Source organism: Hyperolius riggenbachi, chromosome 4, assembly GCF_040937935.1.
Source record: "Hyperolius riggenbachi isolate aHypRig1 chromosome 4, aHypRig1.pri, whole genome shotgun sequence".
Taxonomy (NCBI): Eukaryota; Metazoa; Chordata; class Amphibia; order Anura; family Hyperoliidae; genus Hyperolius; species Hyperolius riggenbachi.
The window spans coordinates 415,034,321-415,056,181 of NC_090649.1; the positions used below are offsets into that span (position 1 = coordinate 415,034,321).

The 21,861-nt window shown below is 45.8% G+C and overlaps 1 protein-coding gene across 1 annotated transcript in view; it reads left to right on the forward strand.

The window, feature by feature from the left end:
* Window positions 1–21,861, forward strand: part of BCL11A (BCL11 transcription factor A) — a 229,438-nt gene that overhangs the window by 1,013 nt on the left and 206,564 nt on the right. The window contains exon 2 of the mRNA XM_068232413.1: window positions 9,623–9,809. The gene's annotated coding sequence lies outside the window, so the exon portion shown is untranslated. The remainder of the gene's footprint in view (window positions 1–9,622; window positions 9,810–21,861) is intronic.

The window sequence follows — 21,861 nt, forward strand, 5'->3', positions numbered from 1 at the left end:
TGTTTTCAGACAAAAATTGATCTAAACTGCTACTGGGTGGCATATTGGGGCATTGATCTTCAGCAGATTCAATCACAGTGATTGAATCTGCCAGGGAAAATCTCAGTGTATGGCCATACACTATTCAATTAACACTCCATTCTTTTGTTTTTGTATTTAATTACTGATTAAAAATGAAACCACGTGATGATTAAATTATAAGTGTATGACCAGCTAAATACTGCTAATATACAGGGCTGTCGAGGTGGAGTCGGGGCAATTTTTGGGTACCTGGAGTCGGAGTCGGGAGAAAATGCTCCGACTCCTAATGAATTTAAACTGTAATTAAAATAGAAAATATGATAAAATGTTCTATTTCTCAGATAATAGTAATCATAAATAATTTATATATACAATAATAGCTGTGCTTAGTCCACAAAAATGAAATAAAACAATCAAAAAATAGTTACTTGTGCTGCTTCAATAAACACGGAGTTGGTGGAATCCTAACCTGAGGAGTCGGAGATGGAGTCGGGGGATTTTTGTACCGACTCCACAGCCCTGCTCATATACAGTATGTGGCAGCTTATTATATACAATGTGCACTTTTTTGCTTTAATTTAGTTTTGAATCCTTTAGTTGTTGATTTTGTGAGAGTTTTGCATGGTTATATTTCATTATTCGTTAATTTTTTTGCTGTGGTCTTTGGGTGCTGCCAGTAAAACATTTCTGGGGCGATCTGAATTTCGCAGCTCTGGTCACCGCATGAGGGCTCGTTCACACTAGGGGCGTTTTAGGCCTTTTTTCAAGAGCAGGCGATTTTTAAAATTGCCCAGAAAACGCTTGTGCAATGAATCTCTATGAGAAGGTTCATATCAGTGCGGTTCGTGTGCTGTGCGTTCAGCAAAGCGGTGCCTGGACCATTTATGGGGCGTTTTTGCTATAATGGAAGGTATAGGAAAAGCGCTAAAAGCTCAAAAACCACTTTATGCAGCGATTGTGTTCACGTTTTTTAGAATAAATACATTGTATTTATTATTTTCCGGGTCAAAGAGTTCACTTCCTGACTTGCGCTCCATTACCTCCTGGAGTCGACGGACCATCCTGCACTAAAGTCCGCTCCCTTGACCCTCTTCGCCGCCAGGCATGCAGCACAAGAATCGGCTGTGATGGGATGACAGCAGAGCGGCTCCGTTATAATAGGCGCGTATACAAGAAGTACTTCCTGTATACGCAACGTTATCTGGGGAGCCGCTCTTCTGTCTTAGCGTCACTGCTGATGCCTGTGCTGCGCCGCCAGGCATGTAGCGAAAAGGATCGGGGGAGTGGAGTTCAATACAGGATGGGCAGCCGACTCCAGGAGGTAAAGGAGCAGCGGCTGTGGAAGATAGTGGATGCTAATTACTGGGCACCTACCTAGCTAACCTGTACTAGGCACCTACCTAGCTAACCTATACTGGGCATTTACCTAGGTAACCTGTACTGGGCATTTACCTAGCTAACCTGTACTAGGCACCTACCTAGCTAACCTGTACTGGGCACCTACCTAGCTAACCTGTACTGGGCACCTACCTAGCTAACCTATACTGGGCATTTACCTAGGTAACCTGTACTGGGCATTTACCTAGCTAACCTGTACTAGGCACCTACATAACTAACCTGTACTGGGCACCTACCTAACTAACCTATACTGGGCATTTACCTAGCTAACCTGTACTGGGCACCTACCTAGCTAACCTGTACTGGGCACCTACCTAGCTAACCTATACTAGGCATTTACCTTGCTAACCTGTACTGGGCATTTACCTAGCTAACCTATACTGGGCACCTACCTAGCTAACCTGTACTAGGCACCTACCTAGCTAACCTATACTGGGCATTTACCTAGCTAACCTATACTGGGCATTTACCTAGCTAACCTGTACTGGGCACCTACCTAGCTAACCTGTACTGGGCACCTACCTAGCTAACCTATACTAGGCATTTACCTTGCTAACCTGTACTGGGCATTTACCTAGCTAACCTATACTGGGCACCTACCTAGCTAACCTATACTAGGCATTTACCTTGCTAACCTGTACTGGGCATTTACCTAGCTAACCTATACTGGGCACCTACCTAGCTAACCTATACTAGGCATTTACCTTGCTAACCTGTACTGGGCATTTACCTAGCTAACCTATACTGGGCACCTACCTAGCTAACCTGTACTAGGCACCTACCTAGCTAACCTATACTGGGCATTTACCTAGCTAGCCTGTACTGGGCATTTACCTAGCTAACCTATACTGGGAGCATTTACCTAGCTAAGTATACTGGGCACCTACCTAGCTATCCTATACTGGGGGAATTTACCTAGCTAACATATACTGGGTCCAACTATGTCTGACTAACCTATATTGGGGGCACTTACCTAGCTAACCTACACTGAGTGTACCTATGCCCGACTAACCTATACTGGGCACCTACCTAGCTAACCTACACTGGGGGCATTTACCTAGCTAACCTATACTGGGAGCATTTACCTAGCTAAGTATACTGGGCACCTACCTAGCTATCCTATACTGGGGGAATTTACCTAGCTAACATATACTGGGTCCAACTATGGCTGACTAACCTATACTGGGGGCACTTACCTAGCTAACCTACACTGAGTGTACCTATGCCCGACTAACCTATACTGGGCACCTACCTAGCTAACCTACACTGGGGGCATTTACCTAGCTAACCTATACTGGGAGCATTTACCTAGCTAACTATACTGGGAGCATTTACCTAGCTAACTATACTGGGCACTTACTTGGCTAACCTATACTGAGTGTACCTATGCCTGACTAACCTATACTGGGCACCTAACTAGCTAACTTACACTAGGGGCATTTACCTAGCTAACTAGACCGGGAGCATTTACCTAGCTAACTATTCTTGGCACTTACTTATACTATACTGAGTGTACTTATGCCTGACTAACATATACTGGGCACCTACCTAGCTAACCTATACAGGGAGCATTTACCTAGCTAACCTGTACTGGGGGCACTTACCTAGCTAACCTACACTGAGTGTACCTATGCCTGACTAACTTATACTGGGCACCTACCTGGCTAACATATACTGGGTGCACCTATGCCTTGCTACCTATACTGGGAGCACCTATACCTGGCTACCTACCTACCTATACTAAGTTTTTTTTTTCCCCCACTGCAGCTATAGCATGCAGTGCAAATTGTCAGGTGCTGTGCAATCATTCCAAATGGGGGGGTTAAATATGACTGTTGGCCCTCGACCTTGTCTAAATTTTTCATTTCTGTCCTCCGTCTATTTGAGTTTGACACCCCTGCCCTACAGGGGACTCACCTCAGGAGGGAGAAGCCTCTGGATCCTGGAGTGGCTTCTCCCATCCTCCTCCACATGCCTGTTCCAGCCATGGGACCCCCGAAGAGCCAGGCATGTGCACTAGCATGGACTCTGGGGGAAAAAGCTGGGCTCGATTGGGTCCGTGCTATGGCACCTGCGTGAGCCATCTGCACCTGGGTAGTAGCACAGACTTGATCGGGCTCAGCTTTTCCCACCAGCGCCTGAGCGAGTCCGTGCTGCTGCGCAAGTGCACTGCGGTCCTGCTTTGGGGTTCCTGCGAAGGACCGTGTGGCGCAGCAGGCACAGGGAGAGGAGCGCAGCGCTGGATTGGTAAGAGCTGAAGTGTTAATGCAGTGTAGCTTAGTTGGGAAGGCAGCAGTGGTAAGGGTAGTGTAGTGTGTAGTCTAGTGTGTAGAGCAGCGTAACTGGTGGGGGCAGCAGGGATTAGTGTAGTGTGTAGTCTAGTGTGTAGTGTTTAGAGCAGCGTAACTGGTAGAGGCAGCAGGGACAAGTGTAGTGTAGTGTGTAGTCTAGTGTGTAGTGTGTAGAGCAGTGTAACTGGTAGGGGCAGCAGGGATAAGTGTGGTGTAGTGTGTAGTCTAGTGTGTAGTGTAGAATAGTGTAACTGGTATGGGCAGCAGGGATAAGTGTAGTGTAGCTGGTGGTCAGTGTAGCTTGGATAGAGACAGTTTTTTCGTTTGGGGGGGGGGGGGTTCTGTGTAGGTCTATAAGACACCCCTGCACTGTAGACTGGGGTTTAGTATTTTTTGCCCTCTAAACCTAGGTGCATCTTATAGTCCAAAGTATCTTATATTCCCAAAATACGGTGTATCTGATTGTAAAACACGATAACTGCTTTATTGCAGCAGCACAAGCAACTGTTTATTATTTCATTTTTGTGGGCTAAACACTTCTGTTACTGTATATACAAGTCATTTATGATGAATATTATCTGAGAAATAAAACTTTTTATTTAAGTTCAAATTTATTAGGCCTCGGAGTCAGTGTACAGTCGGTTGCAAAAGTATTTGGCCCCCATGAAGTTTTCCACATTTTGTCACATTGCTGGCACAAACATGCATTCATTTTATTGGAATTCCACGTGAAAGACCAATACAAAGTGGTGTACATGTGAGAAGTGGATCGAAAATCATACATCATTCCAAATTTTTTTTACAAATAAATAACTGCAAAGTGGGGTGTGCGTAATTATTCGGCCCCCTGAGTCAATACTTTGTAGAACCACCTTGTGCTGCAATTACAGCTGCCAGTCTTTTAGGGTAAGTCTCTACCAGCTTTGCACAACTAGAGACTGAAATCCTTGCCCATTCTTCTTTGCAAAACAGCTCCAGCTCAGTCAGATTAGATGGACAGCGTTTGTGAACAGCAGTTTTCAGATCTTGCCACATATTCTCGATTGGATTTAGATCTGGACTTTGACTGGGCCATTCTAGCACATAGATATGTTTTGTTTTAAACCATTCCATTGTTGCCCTGGCTTTATGTTTAGGGTCATTGTCCTGCTGGAAGGTGAGCCTCCACCCCAGTCTCAAGTCTTTTGCAGACTCCAAGAGATTTTCTTCCAAGTTTGCCCTGTATTTGGCTCCATCCATCTTCCCATCAACTCTGACCAGCTTCCCTGTCCCTGCTGAAGAGATGCACCCCCCCGAGCATGATGCTGCCACAACCATATTTGACAGTGGGGATGGTGTGTTCAGAGTGATGTGCAGTGTTAGTTTTCCGCCACACATAGCGTTTTGCATTTTGGGCAAAAAGTTCCATTTTGGTCTCATCTGACCAGAGCACCTTATTCCACATTGTTGCTGTGTCCCCCAGATGGCTTGTGGCAAACTGCAAACGGGACTTCTTATGCTTTCTGTTAACAATGTCTTTCTTCTTGCCACTCTTCCATAAAGGCCAACTTTGTACAGTGCATGACTAATAGTTGTCCTATGGACAGGGTCTCCCACCTGAGCTGTAGATCTCTGCAGCTCGTCCAGAGTCACCATGGGCCTCTTGACTGCATTTCTGATCAGCGCTCTCCTTGTCCGGCCTGTGAGTTTAGGTGGATGGCCTTGTCTTGGTAGGTTTACAGTTGTGCCATACTCCTTCCATTTCTGAATGATCACTTGAACAGTGCTCCGTGGGATGTTCAAGGCTTTGCAAATCTTTTTGTAGCCTAAGCCTGCTTTAAATTTCTCAATAACTTTATCCCTGACATGTCTTGTGTGTTCTTTGGACTTCACGGTGTTGCTGCTCCCAATATTCTCTTAGACAACCTCTGAGGCCCTCACAGAGCAGCTGTATTTGTACTGACATTAGATTACACACAGGTGCACTCTATTTAGTCATTAGCACTCATCAGGCAATCTCTATGGGCAACTGACTGTACTCAGATCAAAGGGAGCCGAATAATTATGCACACACCACTTTGCAGTTATTTATTTGTAAAAAATGTTTGGAATGATGTATGATTTTCGTTCCACTTCTCATGTGTACACCACTTTGTGTTGGTCTTTCATGTGGAATTCCAATAAAATTCATTCATGTTTGTGGCAGTAATGTGACAAAATGTGGAAAACTTCAAGGGGGCTGAATACTTTTGCAACCCACTGTATTTTTGCAAATTTGACTCCAGGTACCCAAAAATTCCAACTCCGACTCCACAGACCTGTAAATATCTGCCCCTTCCGAATGACTTATATTGGAAAAAAAAAGATTTCTTGGTCAAATAAAGAAATGTTCTATAGAACAACTGTTGTTCATTTTATAGAAAAATTAGAAAATGTAATATTTTATTGTACCGTGTGGTGTCACCGTAACATGGTGTTGATCACTACCTTATTAAAGTGGACATGAACCCTTGCACATGACTGAAAAAATACATAGAGAAATGCACCCTTTGGGCTTGATTCACAAAACGGTGCTAACTGTTAGCACGGCTGTTAGCACGGCTTTTCGCGCGTTTTAGCGCGAAAAAACGGGTTTCGTGAGAAAACCGGTTATTGCGTGCAAAAAATAACGTTCGCGTGTTAACGCAAATTTTTCGCACCTTGACATTCGCACGATAACGCAAATTTATTGCGTGAATGCGTCCGTTAACGTGTGAAAAATAAGTGTGATAAGGCAGATAAGGCCATTTAAAAGCACAGGAGGGTAACAATATGTCTGCTTCCATGAATCATTAAGTAGAACCTGTGCAGATTTATTTTAGGATTTGTATCAGCTGTGACAAAGAAATGTTTTGTTGTTTATAGGTTATTATGCTGCTGCGTAGCTTGTAGAGCAGAGAGAATGTTCTGAGTTCAGGTCCACTTTAACATAGCTCTATTGACTTTGTGTGTCTCACACTCTGAGTGGCGTATGATTAAAAGACACAAACACTCAGCATGTTTAGGTTGCCAACCACCAATAGAGGCTTTGGGGAATGGTTGAACTTGAGACTGCCCCCCCCCCCCCCCCCTCCCGATAGGTCCAATCTAACCTTTGCATTATATGGCTCTGGTCGTTTTATGCCACATGACCCTGGTCAGCGTCATATGGCTTTGACCACTACAGTAAGTACACACATGCCATGATTGTTGCCTGTCTGTTATCGGGAAATGATCCCTCAGGCAACCAATCACGGACCAAAGCTGTAGAGACGCATTCATTCTGTAGCTATGGAGGGAGCAGAGGGATCGGCACAGGACTGAACGGGTGGACAAGAGCAAAAATAACAGTGCGGTGGTCATTAAGGATGCAACATGTTCTATTCTTGAACAATGTAGAGTAAACGCTTTACTCACACTGTTTAGATGAACGATTGTTGGTCAAAGTGGCCGTTTCGGGCAACTTTTATCTAATGTGCGTATGTGTCGTAACACTTAGTTGAGAAGTTAGTATAATGTTTTCTTATACAGCTTTTGCTTTATTTGCAGTGATTAGCTTTGATTCGTTTTCTTTTCTCAGAAGTGTATATCTCTACAGTATATCCGTGGAAAGTTTCAAGACTTACGCAGAAGGTCAATGTAAATTATATTGTGTTTAGAAAACACAATAAAACAGCTGTTTACACTTCTAATTGTTGCTAGACTTGAACTATTTTGTTTTCTTGATTTTAAACACTTGTAGACCTGCAGCTCTGCATGCCTTGACCGGCGTATTCCGCTATGTTTGCGCATTAGACTGGCTGACAGCAGCTCAGTAAATCACAGTGGAGGGTAGGAAACGGGGTCAGATCTTCCATAAGGCACTGTAGGCACGTGTCTACAGGCGCCTTATGTGGGAGAGGCAGCCCCTCCTCCTCAGATCACTGATCTCAGGAGCTTACAGTCTAATCCCTGCCTCTTTTTTTCCTGTCCTCAGGCACTTATGCTAGGTACACACAATGAGATTTTCTGACAGATTTACTGCCAGATCCATTATTTCCAACATGTGCGATCTGATTTCCATTCCATTTTCCAAATGATTTTGCATAAAAGAGAATGGAAATCAATCGGGAATCAGATCAGACATGTTGGAAATAATCGATCTGGCAGTAAATCTTCCAAAAAATCTCATTGTGTGTACCTAGCATTACGCCCTAATGCTTGTCTCACTTAGAATGATATGAGACAGTGATTAAAGTATAAGATTCTAAGGACAGTGACATAAGGCAGGGATTAGACTTCACAAGATTTTTACTTAGGGGGTGTTGCCTGTGTTTAGGGGCGGGGTTTCGGCTCCAGAACGCCTGTGCCTACAGGCCTCTCTGTTGTAAATCCGATCCTGGTAGGAAAGCCGGGTTTACTAAACCTGACATCACCAGCGTCCCTATAAAAGCACACATGTAGAAACACTTTCAATGTGGTGTTATGTCATGGTATCATCTTACATACACAAGATTTGCAGATTATGCTGGCATAAGCTCTTAAAGGACTCACGAGGTGACCATTAAACATGTAGTTTTACTTACATGGGGCTTCTTTTAGCCCCTAGAAGTCATTTGGGTCCCTTCCTGCATCTCTGGTCTTCTCCTGTCTCCGCTGGCAGCCTCTGAAAATCGCTGACTCCCAGATGGGTTGGCATCTTCTGCGCATGCCCAAATGACTTCTAGGGGCCGAAAGAAGCCCCAGGTAAGTAAAACTACATTTTTAATGGTCACCTTGTGAGTCGCCTGCATGAAAAAATGGCGCTGTAAGAAAGGGCCCGACTTATTAACGAATTCGGCACCAGGTATTAACTTAAATTTGATAACGAGAACCATCGTTGTCAAGCTTTATTAACGATATTTACTGTTGCAAAAAAAAAAAAAAGAGATATAATAACGAATAAATATAAACGTTAAATGTTGTCGCGTCTTTCGTCAATACTGCTTAAAGGAGTCATCAGGGGAGAAATAGTAAAATAAGTGGTACTTACCGGGGGCTTCCTCCATCTCCAAGCTCCCAGGACGTCCCTCGCCGCAACTCTGCCTGCAGCCGTTCGCCGCAGGTCCGTCCTGGTCCCCGGCGATGACGTCAGAGCCACGTGGGCCGAAGCGGACTGCGCAGGGATGTCCTGGAAACTTGGAGCTGGAGGAAGCCCCCGGTAAGTACCACTTATTTTACTATTTCTCCCGTGATGACTCCTTTAACCCAACCCTACCCTCACACAGAACCCTCCCCTGGTGGTGCCTAAATCTAACCACTCCCCTAGTGGTCCCTAACACTAACCACTCCCATGGTGGTGCCTAACCCTCCCCCCCTCGGTGGTGCCTAATCCTAACTCTAACCACCCCCCTGGTGGTGCCTAACCCAAACCACTCCCTCTGCAGAAACACCCTTTTACATATATTAACGATAATACCTTTTAAAACGTAAAATCTGTACTTATTAACAAAATAATATGACAAAAACTATAACGTTGTAAACTTCTAAAATGATAACTACCTCAAAAACTATAATGTTCTAATGTTATTAACAACATTTTTTATGGTACCCTTTTTTCTGCTTTTTTCGACGTATTAACGATAATTGCATTAAAGTCTATGGAGGCGCCCTTTTCGTCCACCCTCAGTCGGCACCCTTTTTTCCTGCTACCTGGGTGTCCTTTAAAAGCCCAGGAATCTGAAGTGGTTAAATTGACAATACTAATTTGAGCTTCGAATTTATGAATCCCATGTTTCCTATATGTATTTGCTGCATTTGAGCAGCCCTAGGTAGGGTTCACGCTCATTAAAATTCACATGTGTTTTGCGAATGTGCAAAAACGTGTTTGCTCTTCATCCAATAAAAGAGAATGGAGAATTGCACTTCTGATAAAATCCACGTTCGCGTTTTCGCAGGCGAAGAACGGTCCAGGAGGCGGGAGTGCCATGGAAGTGTAAGCGCGGACGGACCTCGCATGCAGACAGTGGCAAGACTGGCGCGATTGAAGCCCTGTTCCCTTCGGCTATTACAGAGGAACGAAGCCACCGTTGAGGACGGAGAGGGAGGTGGCAACAGAGTTTATGAGGCTGGAGGAAGCCCGATGTGAGTATAGATTCTTTCCTAAATTGTGTCTCAGGTTCACTTTAAGTACTCAGGACATGGAATGTGTCCCCCAGGGGTTGTTTGGGTTAGGCTGAGTGGATACTTGCTTGTTGTCTATTTATTATGGTGCATTTTCAGATAGAGAAAATAAAACAATAATTTTAAAGTGATATGGAACCCAACATTTTTTCTTTGCTCTAAAAGATTATTTACAGCATATAATATACTACCATCATTTTTTTTTAAGCAGAACAGCATTCAAACTGTTAAACACAGGACTTACTTTTTCAATAGTAAGCTCCCTGCAGTAAGATCCGAATCAGAATGGGTGATAACATTATCTTGTGTTTACTTAAAGGAAACATCCAAGCTAGTGAAAAAAAAAAAGATCCGTCCTGTGCCCTCGCCGCAGCTCTGGTGGCTCCCAGTCTTCTCCGCTGGCGCAGCCGACCTCTCCAGGTCGGCTTGTTCTGCGCTCCACCGCACGGGTCACGTGGTCCCTCCGATGTCATCAGGACGATACTGCGCAGGCGCAGCACTACTGCGCAGGCGGAGAGACCACGTGACCCGCGCGGTGAAGCGCAGAAGAAGCCGACCCGGAACCTGACCTGGCGAGGTCAGCTGCGCCAGCGGAGAAGACCGGGAGCCACCAGAGCTGCGGCGAGGGTACAGGACGGCTGCCACGGGCTGGAGGAAGCCACAGGTAAGTGGATTTTTTTTTTCACTAGCTTGGACCACTCCTTTAATTGTAGCAAGAGAGGAATGTAAACATTCCCTGGCAGTGCTGAAACTCCTTCTAAAAAGTGTGCAGATCAGCAGACAGCTCAGAAAAATTCACTGGGTACATTACAGTATATAAATACTGTAACTATGAATAAAATGCAATGACAGCTTTCAGAACAAATAAACTGTATTTTGGGAACTTAATTTCTAAATGAATAATCATACTTGTGCACAAAAGAAAGTATGATAACTGTAGGAAAACACATTTTTATTGAATATGATGTCAGAGTTTAATACTGCTTTAAAACACTGGACTAGACAAAGGTGGTTGACTTCAGGCAAAATAATACACTTGTGTAAAGAAACTCTGGGCTAGACAGAGGTGGTGGACTTCAGGACGTGCTTTTATTTACATGCTGGCCTCCAGTAGTATGGAGTCTTAAAGAGACACTGAAGCGAAAGAAAATATATGATATAATGAATTGGTTGTGTACTATGAATAATTACTAGAAGATTAGCAGCAAAGAAAATATTCTCATATTTTTATTTTCAGGTATGTAGTGTTTTTCTAACATTGCATCATTCTCTAATATGTGCAGATTACACAACACTCAGCATTCAAATATATAGAAACTGTCTCAGGCAAAGGAAGCAACATCAAATGGGAATCTAAATAAATCCAATAATGTAACTATTTTGGTTGAAGTAAAATAATATCTATTCCATGCACATGCCAACAAAATTAATAGTAAAAGAGCAAGAAAAGTGAGGATTGGCTCTCTGGTGCATGGAAAAGAGTAAAAAATTGCTTTATTATATAAATCACATATATCAAAACACTATATACAAATCCCCCTAAGACACATTCAATCCCATAAAAATAAAAGTGTTAGCTCCTCCTCAACACTTATTCCACCTAAGGGGGCTGCAGTCCCCCCAAAAATTTTTTGTAATGAATGCGGAGTCCAATTCCACGGTACAAAATTAATGATCGTCACAAGAGTCCCAAATGTGGGGTCCCCAATGGCATGACTTGCTTACTGCTGATTGATGTACAAGTGGCAGTTATAAAGCATTTGTGTCCATGTGCAGAACATTCATAGCCAAAGTAGGTGAAGTGAGAAGCACCTTGGCATGTAGAGGTGTGCCTCAATCCCGTCCCAGTGTCTCTTGGGCAGGGGAGGACTGGCCCAGGGGGACGGGGGGCAACAGCCCCCCGGGCCGCCCGAATCTTAAGTAATTAGGGCCGGCCGCTGCTATACGCAACGGCCGCAGACATACCACAGGTGACAGGTTCGCAGTGGGGATCGCAACCTCGCGCGATATTTTCCGGCAAGTTGAAGTATCCAATCAGAGAAGGGGCTGAGGCGGCCGGCCCTTGTGCGTGGCTGCGTCTGCGGTGGATGTGAGCGGCACATGGACACAAATAGCTTAGGTCCTCTCCGGCCCGGTGGGTTGACCCTGCTTGACTCCACCCCCCGCCTGGAGCCATTGCCGCCCGCAACGGGCTGCTGTGCCTGCGGTGTCATCGGAGTGAGCTGTCTCACTCTTCAGCTTTCTGTGCTGGGGGGGCTGGGGGCCTGGAGCTGTGGCTACGAGTGGCTGGCTGGAGGAGTCGGACACAGTCCTCCCCTGTGCTACTGTGCCTGAGGTGTCATCGGAGTGAGCTGTCTCACTCTTCAGTTTTCTGTGCTGGGGGGGCTGGGGGCCTGGAGCTGCGGCTACGAGTGGCTGGCTGTCCTGGCTGGAGGAGTCGGACACTCTGGGGGCTGGGAGTCGGAGATGCCACCTATAGCTGCTTGCTGCTGTGGAGGAGGAGGAGGTGTAGGACTGAGGAGACAGGAGGAAAGAGGAGGTCGGGTCCAGGTTGCCAGAGGAGAAGGTGTTTTTTTATAAATTTTGTTTCTGTACTTATTCTCCCTTCTTGTCACTGAGTTACTCACACTTTGCTGCCTGCCTGCTACTGCTGTCAAATTCAATTCTCTGCCCAGGCCAGTGCCCTCTGAGTTTTCTTTTGTGTGATAATCATCCCCATTCTGACCCTGGCCTGAGGGGGAACGTTTTTTCTTCTTGTGGTGTGATTGGCGGCAGGGGAGGGGGGAGGCAGGCAGTTAGGCACTGTCAAACAGGTAGTTGGAGGGGGGGGGGGGGTAGGTGTCAGACAAGTAGTTTGTATGGTGGGTGGGCAGGAGTGGGGTTAGGCATCACCAGGTAGGTAGGTTTGTGTGTGTGTGTGTGTGTGTGTGTGTGGGGGGGGGGGGGGGGGTTTGTTTAAAGGAGTTATCAGGCATTTTTAATGAAATAAGTGCTACTTACCCGGGGCTTCCTCCAGCCCCACGCTCCCAGCATGTCCCTCGCCGCAGCTCTGCAGTCAGCCATTCGCTGCCGCTGCCTCCCAGTCCCCGGCGATGGCACCAGTCCGACCTGGATGTCGGCCTGTACTGCGCCTGTGCGAGCAGCACTGTCAATCACCGCCACGTGGACCGGAGTGTACTGCACAGGCGCAGTAGTTCTGCGTCTGCACAGTGCGCTCTGGTCCATGTGGCAGTGATTGACAGTGCCGCTCGCACAGGCGCAGTCGGCCTGACGTCATCGCCGGGGGCTGGGAGGCAGCGGCAGCGAACAGCTGACTGCAGAGCTGCGGCAAGGGACATGCTGGGAGCTTGGGGCTGGACGAGCCCTGGGTAAGTAGCACTTATTTTCATTAAAAAAAAAAAAAGCCTGATAATTCCTTTAAAGAGAATCTGTATTGTTAAAATCGCACAAAAGTAAACATACCAGTGCGTTAGGGGACATCTTCTATTACCCTCTGACACAATTTCGCCGCTCCTCGCCGCATTAAAAGTGGTTAAAAACAGTTTTAAAAAGTTTGTTTATAAACAAACAAAATGGCCACCAAAACAGGAAGTAGGTTGATGTACAGTATGTCCACACATAGAAAATAAATCCATACACAAGCAGGATGTATACAGCCTTCCTTTTGAATCTCAAGAGATCATTTGTGTGTTTCTTCCCCCCTGTTCTCATGCACTGAAGTTTCAGGCTGCTTGTTTCTTCCTGCAAACAGCTTTGCCCTTGTCTGTAATTCTTCAGTATGTGAAAGCCCAGCCAGCTCAGAGGACGATTTATCCAGCTTGTAAAAGATAAGAGAGAAGAGAGAAGCTGCTCTAATCCTAAATAACACACAGGCAGTGTGCATAGAGGGGCCTGGAAGGGGGAGTTCATAGCCAGGGCCGGCGCTACAATAAAGGCAGGGAAGGCAGCTGCCCTAGGGCTCCGGCCGCCTGGCGGGCCCCGGCCCCCGCTGGCAGGCGGCCTGGGACACTGTCTGTGCTGCTGCTGGCTGCAGTGCTGCCTGTGTGTCCTGGGCTGCCCTGACTGTGTGTGGGTGCCGGCCGGGTGCGGAGACTCGCCGCGAGTTTGAGCCTGGCCGGAGCGGGGAGGAACTGAAGAGATACATACCGCTACCGCTGGTTCCAGCGTCGGGTCTCCATGGAAACCACCCGGCGTCCTCTCTTCCACTCAGCGCTGCCGGGCCCAGCTCCACCTCCTGGACGCACATCAGACTGACACCACGCAGGCATGGACGTCAGTGCGTGGACGTCCATGCCTGCGAGGAAAGGGGAGAGGACGTCGTCACGTGACGTCATCACTGGAGCGCACTGGCGGCATCAGCATACGGAGACTGGAGAGCCTGTCCTGATCCTGACTGACGTAAATGGTAAGTCAGTCAGGCAATCCTGTGGATGTGCGGGGGGGGGGGGGGCTTTGGTGGTGATGGAGGTTTAGTTGGTGGTTGTGGCCTTGTGGGATCCTGCTTCCTGGGCCTTCCATTGGATTATTTATTTTGTATTTGTATGTGTAAGGGGAGGGGGACTGGGGGGGAGCTTTGGTGGTGATGGGGGTGTAGTTGGTTGTGGCATTGTGGGATACTGCTGCCTGGGGCCTTACACTGAATTTTTTTTTTTAATTTGTATGTGTAAGGGAAGGGGGGGGCTCAGGGAGGGGGGGGAGATCCTGATGCCTGTGGCCTGCCACTAAATTCTTTTTTTGTAAAGGGATACTTAAAGAGAGTCTGAAGCGAGAATAAAACTCGCTTCAGCTCTTATATTCAGCAGGGCATGTGTGCCCCTGCTAAAAGGCCGCTATCCCACACAGCTGAACGGGGGTCCCTTACCTCCCAAATCCCCTTCCTTCTTAGCGTGGATCTCTCCTGGTGAGGCAGGGCTAATGGCCGCAGCCCTGCCGCACGCGCGTCTGTCAGACGCGTATCTCCGCCTCTCCCCCGCCCCTCTCAGTCTTCCTTCACTGAGAGGGGCGGGGGAGAGGCGGAGATCCGCCGCTGATAGACTCGCTGAGAGGCAGGGCCCCCTATTTTTTTTCTGCCCCAGGGCCCCCTTTCACCTAGAACCGGCCCTGTTCATAGCAGAACCACAACACTGAAGAACTTGGCAGCCTTCCAGACACAGGCCGACAAGTCTGACAGGGGAAAGATACATTGATTTATTACAGAGACAGTGATAGTATAAAGTGCTGCAGTAAGCCAGAACACATTAGAATAGCTTTTTGAACTTGTAGGATGATAAAAAACAGGATGCAATTTTTGTTACGGAGTCTCTTTAAGGTTAGGCATCAGAGACAGACAGGTAGATTGTGCGGAGAAATAGGGTTAGGCATCAGGTACATAGTGTGTGTGTGTGTGGCTGGGGCTGTTAGTCATCACAATTTGAAGATTTGCACACAAGAAAGATATGGCTTTGGGCTGGGGATGACGTGAAACGGGCCTCTAGTTTGTGTTGTCCCCCCAGGCCAAAAGGTCCCAGTCCTCCCCTGCTCTTGGGACCACTGTAGTCAAGAAGAAAAATGGATTGGCACCACCAAGATACGTTCAAGGCTCTTTTATTGAGCACAGCAGTATTACCGCCATTACAGCGTCTATAAGTACGTGCATAAGCCGCGCTGCTCCGCCCGCCCAGCGCCCCCTCCGGAGGCCTGGCGCCCACACGCCCACGTGATTGCTTTGTGGGCGTGTAGCGGTGACGTGGAGGCGGCGGGGCGCTGGGCGGGCGGAGCGGCGCGGCTTATGCACGTACTTATAGACGCTGTAATGGCGTCTGGATGTCATTCACGCTGCCTGCCTTTGAAAAGGCCGCTAGTTGCGGCGAAACATGTCAGGCTCTCCTGGCAGCAGGTTTCCTCTTCCGCTTTCTCCACCTGACTCAACACAATAACATCAGGACATCAGGAGCCTTCCCACATTCGCCGGACACACTGGCATGGGACTGGTAACTATGTGGCACGCTTGACATCATCTATTGCCCCACCTGCTGACTACATTGCCTCATTCCTCTTGGATGGAGGGATGTATATCTTGTGATTACTGCATGCGCCCAACCTTGCTACACTTGCTGTTTGTGCATCAAGAGCATGCTGATAGATGCCTTTGCCCTGCAATTGAGGGACAAGAACTGTAGTGCATACTGCTCCTGCTATTGTCTATATATGCCTGACTGCCTTGTGACTAAGGGATATGAACTACAGTACATATTAATATTTGCTGCTTTTCCTGCTTGCATCCACTAACAAGCCACTCTGCATTGTGTCTGGAGGTTCTGTGGACTATGCTCATTTTCATTGCCTTAGGGTCGGGCTAAAGCTACATGCTACCTGCTGCTCTATGAATGTTCTGCACATGGACACAAATGCTTTATAACTGCCACTTGTACATCAATCAGCAGTAAGCAAGTCATGCCATTGGGGACCCCACATTTGGGACTCTTGTGACGATCATTAATTTTGTACCGTGGAATTGGACTCCGCATTCATTACAAACATTTTTTTGGGGGACTGCAGCCCCCTTAGGTGGAATAAGTGTTGAGGAGGAGCTAACACTTTTATTTTTATGGGATTGAATGTGTCTTAGGGGGATTTGTATATAGTGTTTTGATATATGTGATTTATATAATAAAGCAATTTTTTACTCTTTTCCATGCACCAGAGAGCCAATCCTCACTTTTCTTGCTCTTTTACTCAGCATTCAAAATGATTCTTTCAGAACAGTCTGTGAACTAATGACCTCTCCTCTGGCAGAGAAAAAGAGAACAGTTGAGATAATAAAAGTCAGAAGACAGCCCTCTCCACGACTTTGAAAGTCGTAGAGCTTAATGGCTTTTTTGCATAGAGATAACAACTGGAGTTTCTTAACTCTTCCTGCACTGGAAACAATTAGACTGATGTATCTGATCTTAATGTTTTATTTCGTAGCTGTACTACACATACAAATCATAATATCTTAATTTTTTTTTCGCTTCAGTGTCTCTTTTAAGGGAACCCGAGGTGAGAGACTTATGGAGGCTGACATACAGTAATTATTTATTTTTAAACAAGGCATATTGCTTGGCTATCCTGCTGATCCACTGCCTCTAATACTTTTAGCCATAGACCTGGAACAAGTATGCAGATGTTTCCGACGAAAGTGTGACAAGATTAGCTGCTTGTTTAAGGTGTGTGGTTCAGACACTACTGACTGTAAATATCAGCAGGACTGCCAGGCAACTGGTACTGTTTGAAAGGAAATAAATATGACAGCCTCTATATGTTTCTCACCTTGGGTTCCTTTTAAACCCCCTGGCGGTAATCTCTAGTCAGGCTTGGGGTGGAAAAAAGAAGCCAGGAGTGGTAATCCCGAGCCTGACTCGGGGCAGCTGCTGGGGAGGTCTGTGCAGAGCCTTAAGCGCAGCGGGTGTTTCAGCTTACCACCCCTGGGATGGGCCTGGCAGCCATTCTCTTCAGAGGATCTGGATCCCTCTGGGGAAATCGTCGTTTGTCGTCATGACGACAGACGGCAATCTCACTACGGGGGTTACCCGGAGGACGGAGGGAGAATTGCAGTGCTGGATCCCACAGAGGTGAGTATAAGTGCAGGGTTGCCACGGATTTCTCTGCGGTATGATTATTTCCTGGTTTTAGGGTCTAAAAGTGTGCGAAAAAATTGCACCGCTTTTAGACCCTAAAATCCGTAAATAATCATACCACCAGGGAGGTTGATCCATTTGCATTATCTTCTATGGTTGTAATTACCCCTTGACAAAATGGCTGACTCTGCTTTGCAGTTTATGAACATCACCAGTAAATGACAAAAATAAATGCCTACCAATAAATAATAACCAATGCATGCGACTAGAACCCTTTCTGAAGACGGCATGTAATATATGCAATGTTTTTTTTTCCCCTCAGAAAGTGTCATTTATTTTAGATTGTCCCTTGAAGACAGATTGATTCTTAAGTAAATAATGAAAGGTGTCGGCCTTGGAAGCCATATGAGGAGATTCTTGTTGTGATCTTGTCGTTTTCCATTGAAATAAGCCATTAACCCCTTTGCCTCCTGATTCCAGCAAGCTGCTCCGGAGCACAGGATGCAACTACATCAAGCTCAAATCGAGGAGCTGTTTGCTGACCACGTTCACGTCCCGAGCCCCGGAGCTAAAAGCACTTTACACCATAAAATAAAAGCACTGTCTTTTTTTTCTAAAAGGTTACGTCTGGAGGCCAGGCTGCTCATACTTCATACAGAAAACTACTGAGAGAGCTATGAAATCCTCTATGATTTACACTCTGCCAGTGCATTAGGATATAGATCTAGTAGACTCTATACAAGAGAGTTCCTAACCACCCCTAGTATCAGGGCCTTCTTGTACAATGCTCTGTTTGGAAACTCACAGCCAGCTAATAAAGATCACAAAAGCTCCGTACAGGAGAATGGGCAAAGCACAAATGTAGGAACAAATATGTGACATAAGAACTCCATGGACTTTCACTGGGTGAAAAATTGATCAGGTGGACAGGAGTAACATTTGCAATAAATATCCTTTATTTGCAAGCTGTGGGGAACGAAACGCGATTGTGGCGGGAATTGCGCTGGCTGGTGATTGCGTGCAGGCAAAAGTCGGAACGCGCTAATGGAAAATGAGTACCCCATTTACATGTAAATCACGGTGCTCTTGCGATCAGTAAAACGGCTGCAAGTTGGCTTTTGAAGAGGATTGCAGCTAGTGGAAAAGGGCCCTTGCAGCAGACCCAAACACATGTCATGCATCTTTTATCTAAGGCACTATTTTTGGACTACCAACAAAGTAGTATCTTTTGGTGTACATCCAGCTTCTTTGCATAAACTGTATTTGTTCTTCAGTCCTGACTTAAAGGACTACTGTAGGGGGGTCGGGGGAAAATGAGTTGAACTTACCCAGCGCTTCTAATGGTCCCCCGCAGACATCCTGTGCCCGCGCAGCCACTCACCGATGCTCCGGCCCCGCCTCCGGTTCACTTGTAGAATTTCAGACTTTAAAGTCTGAAAACCACTGCACCTGCGTTGCCGTGTCCTAGATCCCGCTGATGTCACCAGGAGCGTACTGCACATACACAGACCATACTAGGCCTGCGCAGTACGCTCCTGGTGACATCAGCGGGATCGAGGACACGGCAACGCAGGCACAGTGGTTTTCTGACTTTAAAGTCTGAAATTGCAGAAGTGAACGGGAGGCGGGGCCGGAGCATTGGGGAGTGGCTACGTGGGCACAGGATGTCTGCGGGAGACCATTAGAAGCCTCGGGTAAGTTCAACTCATTTTCCCCCGACCGCCCTACAGTATCCCTTTAAAGAGGAACTTAAAACCCAGGATTGAACTTCATCCCAATCAGTTGCTGATACCCCCTTTCTTATGAGGAATCTTTTCTTGAATACATCATTGGGGGAGGGGCTGTGTGTTTGATATTGTGGTAAAACCCCTCCCACAGTGTGATGTCAATGTCAAGGCCCTGACAGATTCCCGACTGTGAACTTTGTTGCATTGTGGGAAGTAAAGTTTGTTTCCAACTTCCAAGCAAGCAGTATTTCCTTCTGTGTGTGTGTGTATATATATATATATATATATATATGTATATGAGACTCCAACCTTTTAGCCTATCACAGTGATCTGCAAACTTGGCTCTCCAGCTGTTTAGGAACTACAAGCCCCACAATGCATTTGCCTTTATGAATCATGACTGTGGTTGTCAGACTTCTGCAATGCGTTGTGGAGAGGCAAGTTTGCAGATCACTGGCCTATAACATTGTTAATGGGTATGTTTATAGACAACTGCAGTTGGTGTTGCTTAGTCTTTTCTTGTCTGCCAGCAGTAAAGATGATGACCTGCAGGCTCATGGTGGATCAAACAACATGAACAAATTACACGGCACATATCAATCATTTCTTGATCTATCTACCATTTTTTATATTCTCACTTTGCAATGAATTAATTTATTTTTTATTCAACCGGCAAGTAATTTTTGATGGGAAATGGCATAGGTGTCTCCCAAAAGATAATAAGATGATGTACAAGAGGCATTTTGGTGGGAAAAAAACCCCAAAAAACATTTCTCAGCTTATATTTAGATTTGAGCAAAACGTGTCCAGTCCAAAATTTCCATACCCTTCTCAATAATCAATAGAAAAGCCTTTATTGGCTATCACAGCAATCAAACGCTTTCTATAATTGCAGACCAGCTTTTTGCATGTCCCCACAGGTATTTTTGCCCATTCATCTTTAGCAATGAGCTCCAAATCTTTCAGGTTGGAGGGTCTTCTTGCCATCACTCTCATCTTTAGCTCTCTCTACAGATTATCAATTGGATTCAAGTCAGGACTCTGGCTGGGCCACTCCAAAACGTTAATGTTGTTGTCTGCTAACCATTTCTTCACCACTTTTGCTATGTGTTTTGGGTCATTGTCATGCTGAAATGTACACTGGTTCCCAAGGCCAAGTTTCTCTGCAAACTGCCTGATGTTGTCATTGAGAATCCTCATGCATTTTTTTCATGGAGCCATTTACTGTGATTAGGTTCCCTGGTCCATTGGCTGAAAAACACCCACAAAGCATTAGGTCCCCACCACCATATTTGACAGTGGGGATGGCGTTCTTTGGGTTGACAGCTTCTGCTTTTTTTTACGCCAAATGAAGGAAACATCATTGTGACCAAACAATTCAATTTTTGTTTCATCTGACCATAACACAGAAGACCAGAAATCTTCTTGTTTGTCCAAATGAACATTTGCAAAGGCCAAATTACCTTTTCTGTGCTTTATCTGGAGAAATGGCGTCCTCCTTGGTCTGCATCCATGGAACCCAGCAGTGTGCAGTGTCCATAGGATTGTCTGCCTTGAGAGATTGCCACCAGTAGAGTCCAGATTCGCCAGGATGGCCTTGGTGTTGAGCCTCAGATTATTTTTCACCTCTCTCACTATCCTCCTGGTCAGAACAGGTGTCACTTTTGGCTTTCGACCACGTCCTTTGAGATGTTCCACAGTGTGGAACATCTTGTATTTTTTAATTTATACTTTGCACTGTAGCCACTGGAACGTGAAAACATTTAGAAATGGCCTTTCCTGACTTGTGAGCAGCCACAATACGCATCTGCAAGTCCTCACTGAGCTCCTTTGTTTTAGCCATGGTAGTCCACAAACCAACTGCAGAGAGCTGCTCTTTTTCACCTGTTGAGTTGATTAAAACAGCTGTACCAAATTAATCAGGGTAATCAGAATACTTTAACAGGACAGCCTGGAATATTTGGAATGGTATAGAACTTTGGATTTTCCCACAGACTGTGACAGTTTGTGAAGGGTATGAATAATTTTGGACTGGACATTTTTGCTCAAACAAAAGCAGAGAATTTTTTTTTACATAATAATGTCGCTTGTACATCGTCTTATTATTTTTTGGGGAGACACCTATGTCATTTCCCGTCACAAAATTACTTGCTGGTTGAATAAAAGTAATTTTAAAGTGACCCTCCAGACTAACAATCTACTCAGCAGCACTGAAATGGTTTGGTGTTTCTTTAACAATTTCATAGCATCAGAACTTTGTTTTTCTTGCCCAAGCCTCAATTTTAGCTGCACAGAAGAAAACTGCCCCGGGGCATTTTTCCCCTGATGCTGTGCAAAGCATGATGGGATTTTCTGATGCTGTTGTTCTTGTTCTGCTGTTTTGGTGCAATTTTTTTTTTATTTTTTTTTTATTTTGAATTTGAGATTGGAAGCCTAGCGCACGCAGTTGGGAGGGGTGATCAGAACACAGGACAGTTGGAACTGTGTCACACGCACCCTGTCACCTCTTTCAACCATTAAGATGGCTGCCCCCATGAAAAAGATGGCTTCCCCCATAAAATCACAAACATTTGCCTGTTCTTTTAAAACAGGGTGGGTAAGAAATTATATTACCAATCTATTTTTATTAACATAACTAATGTAACTTAATGGCAGTATGTTTGTTTAGGCTGAAGTTCACTTTTAAGT